General features: G+C 31.4%; 1 long non-coding RNA gene across 1 annotated transcript; it reads right to left on the minus strand.

The window, feature by feature from the left end:
- Positions 1–2,069: 2,069 nt before the first annotated feature.
- On the minus strand, positions 2,070–4,184 carry LOC106687049 (uncharacterized). Its single transcript, XR_001344107.2, has 2 exons — positions 4,067–4,184; positions 2,070–2,913 (listed from the first exon to the last, which is right to left on the minus strand). It is a non-coding gene; the product is annotated as an uncharacterized lncRNA (long non-coding RNA).
- Positions 4,185–5,140: the final 956 nt, after the last annotated feature.

Raw genomic sequence — 5,140 nt, forward strand, 5'->3', positions numbered from 1 at the left:
TTCTATCTCTGTTTGGCAGTGTATCGACCCTCGATTTTGTTTTTTACTAAATCGAAGGAACTAGGAATTAAATATTCTAGACTCCTATAGATTGTACAAGGTTAACATTAAGGAAATGAGATAGACTGGGAACAACTAAAGTTCCACATGCTATGATTAACAATTTAAATATCCGAAATATGACATTAAGTAATTATATGGAAAAATAGCACGATAATTTGGCTACTCTAGATGAGGATAGTAAAATATCATGGTAATACATTTAGTCAAAATAATTTCCTTAGGTATCAAAATACTCTTTGATAAATGAGCTTACTGTGTACAGTAAGTTCATTTATTACAGAAGGAAAGAAATTTGAAAAATATATAAAATAAAAAAATCAATTCATTCACTCCTGTTTGAACGTTTTTTCTCCTAAAAAGTAGAGAGTTAGATGAGAGTTAAGATGAATAGGTGGTGAATGATAATGTAGTCCAACTCGCACGGAGCAGTTCCGTGGAGAAACATTAATCAGTTATCAATCCTTGGCAATAACGATGCATGATATTAATTTATTTACAGTACTATCTGGCAGTGATGATTGGCAATGCTTAACCACAATTGATAGTATCTATAGTAGACTACCATACTTTGACTTTAACATTTTTCGAGAACAAGTCAGGATTTGGAAAATGTCTTGGTTGTTTGCCTTTCTCTAGTTATTGTCTAAAACGTCTTCTGTTGTCGTGTAATATCAGTTCTCATCACTATGTCATTAAAGATTTGATCAATTTTGTTGTGTTTTCAATGCATGGAATAGAGATCAATGCGGCGGTTTTTTGTTTAGATTCAAAGTTCAGCAGTTTTGCTAATTAGATGAGCTTTAATCTTTAATCATTCATCATTTTTTTTTAAATTCAGACATTCCTTGGGCTGCTAGTAATATACAATGTTGGAGGATATTATCTCAAGTAATTATAATTGATTAATATTGCTGGCAAGAATGGTGTGGACTGTATTTGTAATGGATTTGAAATAAATTAAGCACGGTGAAAAAAGGAAAGAAAACCTCAATTCTTAATTAATTAATACAAAAAATACTGATTACATGGGGGTACCCAAAAGTGAAGTATAATCTTGATTAGTGTTGTTAATAAATTAAATTTTTTATAATTCAATTTACTGGGATAATATATAGAATGCTGCAATTTTACTTGGGTGATGATAGGTGGAGACTCTTTTAGGTTTATATGAAGCTTGTTCTTCTGTTTCTTCTCTTCTCTCCCATTTTGGCCTCTCTTCCTCCGTCTGGGTGCGTTGTAGAATTACTCGTACTGATTTATTGAACATAATTAAAAAATGCTGTTGCTCTGACGAGCTCTGAGCTCGGAGACTTTCTCCACTCTAGACCTGCACACGCTCTTGGGTACAGTTTCCCCACTATTTAATTGGAATGCAAATAGATGGCAGGCGTTTGATGTCCTCTTCAAGTAATTAATTATAATGAGTAGTTTTGAGTTATCTTCTTCGAACATAAATAATGGTATAAATAGATTTAGCAGAAGAGAACTGGCCTCCTTAGCAGAATAAATGAAGTACGGGTTCCATAGTGGAGCATCTTTTAGGCTCTCGAAAAGCCCAGACTATTATGGAAATATTTCATTTCCAGACTTGAACGGCAGATGGGAAAGTTTGAATTTCATGAAGATGATCGGAATCGGAATGGTTAGCTGGCTTAAACCGAATAACCTCCAAGCTAAATGGGAAAAAGGAGAAGAGTATAAGCATACCACTGCGTTCTAGTTTAAATTCGTGAAAATTAATTTTACGAAAATCGCTGTTATACATTTTTTTTCAATGGCTTTAACAGACTGAACAAAATGGTTATATTATGTAATCATTTTTTCTTTTTAATTATATTGTTTGCATTTTACGTGTAAGAGGGGATATAGAATAAGGTTTATTTTGTAGTATATTAAATTAACATTAAGGATTTGTTTGTTTGATAAAATAGATATTAAAACGCAACAAAGACTGAAATTTGCATTCTTTTTTGGATTAAATAGTTTTCCTATAAAATAAATGGACATTTCGCATTATTTCATAAGTTTATTATTTAAATTATTCCACTAACTAACCGACTCTTTTTTAATTATTTTCCCCAAAATTTTTTATCATATTTCGGTTTCTAATTTCAGCAGATTGTGAAATTTTCGCAATAAACCTGGTCTTTCTTCTCTACCACATTATGTTAGTCATCCTGTTCTTGTTTCCAATTGTTCAGAATAAATCCAAACGAGTCTGAATGAAATACGAGGTTTCCGGAACATTTTGAATTACTTCTGAAACGAAGCTTTGGGTTTTATTTTGAGTGATAGTTCCTCACATGCTTGCTCAAACTGGTGCCAGTAGAGGTTGAGTATTTGCACAGCTTACATTCGTAAGCTCCTTGCTTCTCGTGGCATGCGAACAAGTGCCGCTTGAGGTCGTTGGGTCTACTGCACCTGAATGGACACTCCCCACACTGGTGTGGTCTTTCCTTCTTATGTACCTCTCTGATGTGTACACGCAGGGAATAATTTCGAATGGTGCGGTATTCGCAATGTGGACAGTTTTTGACCTTGCTCTCTCCAGACTTGTGTACTTGCGTCTCATGCCGTCTAAGATTAGGAGCCGTGGTACCCCTGTAACTGCAACTCGAGCAATGAAAAGGCGTGTCGTCATGCGCTAACGTCTTATGGAGCTTCAGTAATGTTTCCGATGCAGCCATATGGTCACATTTCTGGCATTGGAAGTTCAAGCTATTTTCTTTTATTATTAATTCGTTCATTTCTTTATCAATCGCTTCCTTGTCCATAATAGTATGATATTTATAATATTTCAATGAATTTATTTTTACTTTGTTATTATCCAAGTTTTCAATCTTGAAAATCCTGTAAAAAATAATAAAGAATAAGAGATTTGTAATTGTTGCAATTTAAATTGTATGACCATCATTAAAGATTCCGCTTTTTTAAATTGAATATAGCTAATAAGAGAGTCCCAACACAACAATAGATCTACGGGTATTTGTCACATTAAATTTTTTTTTTTTGTATATAAAAGTTGAATCCACCCAATTTAAAATATCCGAACTGGGAATAAACATTATATTTTTATTTTGAATTTTATTTCCTAGGAAGTTGTTGGTTCTCTTTATTAAGATGTTGAGGTGAAAAATATATATTTCTTTAAATCAATATAAATATACATGTATATGGTCTATGTGACTTCTCTGAAAATTTCTGAGAACATTTATTTTGGATCATGGTTAATGATATAAGGTAGTAACTAATTTTTAATTTTGATATAAATCAAATAGTCATTTCTTATATTTAATTAAAGATCTTACATATTCAGTTTTGTCTTTTTCCATTGCAATGACAACAGAAAACCACGTTCCAATGGAGAATACCTAAGAGAGCAAACTTTTCAGACACACCATTTCGGCTTTAAACCTAGAATATTTTGTTAATTAAAACAATATGGACTAAATCATTATACAATGGTTTATTTTCAAATTAACTATTTATTCCTAACAAGGAATAAAAAAATACTTTGGCTGGTGGAACACATATCAAGGAACCTGCCAAGATGACAAAGAGTGTAGCCTGTTTTAGAATGTAGACTGGCCACGATTTATTAAAAAAATATCCAAATTTATTCAAAATAGGTGTCTTTGACAGCCTATTCTGCAAGCTTTGCCTGCTTGAAGAAATAACATCGGCACATTTCGGAACTTTTCCTTTACCATAAAACATCAGGAGTAATTTCACTCGAGAGGAGACTATATGGGTGAAAAAAATTAATCATTTTGAGCTGTGCGAGCTCGGAGGCCCATGAGACTCCTAACATTTTTTGGCGTAATTGAAATAATATATATGTACTTGGTGAATATGCTACACATATAAATGTATATGGGAGCTACTTATAAACTTATAACTGAGTCGTATACTAACTGATATGTATATTATGATATTAACTGATATTTATATATACTTATAAAAAATATATATGATTTCATCAAAAAGAATCAGAAAGACCCACCTTCCAGCCTTCTAAAATGTTCTTCGGTTAATTTGGATTTATATATTAACTTCCTTTTCAAACTTGCTCATTAAAACAAAATACAAAAATTAAACCATATGAGAAAAATGTTACAATGTCCATAAAAGATTCAAATAGTGCAATATGATAGTTTTAATTTTATAAATAATCATTTATTTACTTCTTCATTTACAACTTCTCTATAAAAATATTCAGGTATTTGATCTGAGGTTAATTTATTATCGTTATTTCGAAAAAGGCTATTTGAAATACGCATTTAGTACAGACCTAAGAAATGTTTATTATTTTCTTTTATTCTTTTATCGCCTACCTAGTCTTCTCTGACGTACGGAAAAATTATCTCATAGTTAACCAATCTATTATAAATTAGAGTGGTAGGGTCGAGATTTCATTCCGTGGGTCGCCACGTCATAAAATTCAATATCATTGACAACATTGAAAATTTAAACAATGATTTCATAATAGAAACTCAAAAAATATAAATTTGAACTGAAAATCCACATAATGTGCACATTCCTGCAGTAACCTCATAAACATGCAAATAAATCTAGTATTAATAGAATCTCCTTTTCTTATTTCGAATTTCTGTCGAGAATTAGCTGAATCTAAAGATAAGGGAAAAAGATGCAATGGCACGAAAATTCGTTTTCTATTCATATTTGACTATTGTCATAACAAACATACATACGCGGAAACACATTAATAGTAGTGTTTTACTTACTTATAAATGGAAATATAGTAAGGGGAAGTGTTTCCATCATGAATACAAAGAAGTTACCATTTCGAAACAAGTAAGCATTAATTCCACCTCAAAGTAGTGTGGTAAGTGAAAATTGTGTGATGCACGCACAGTAGAAGATTTTTAAGGTTTGTTACTTTCTATTAGAATAAATAATAATTAATCCTTGAGTAATAATTTGTAGCGTTTTATAGTTTTTGTTTCCTATTTTTAAGAAGGATCCATTATATTTTCTGACAACTGATGACATTAAAATAAAATTAATTAAATTAGTACAAAAAAATTATGAGAGATAGTTGACCGTGGATGATAAA

The sequence above is a fragment of the Halyomorpha halys genome, unplaced genomic scaffold, assembly GCF_000696795.3.
Source record: "Halyomorpha halys isolate HHAL.00 unplaced genomic scaffold, Hhal_1.1 Scaffold910.1, whole genome shotgun sequence".
Taxonomy (NCBI): domain Eukaryota; kingdom Metazoa; phylum Arthropoda; class Insecta; order Hemiptera; family Pentatomidae; genus Halyomorpha; species Halyomorpha halys.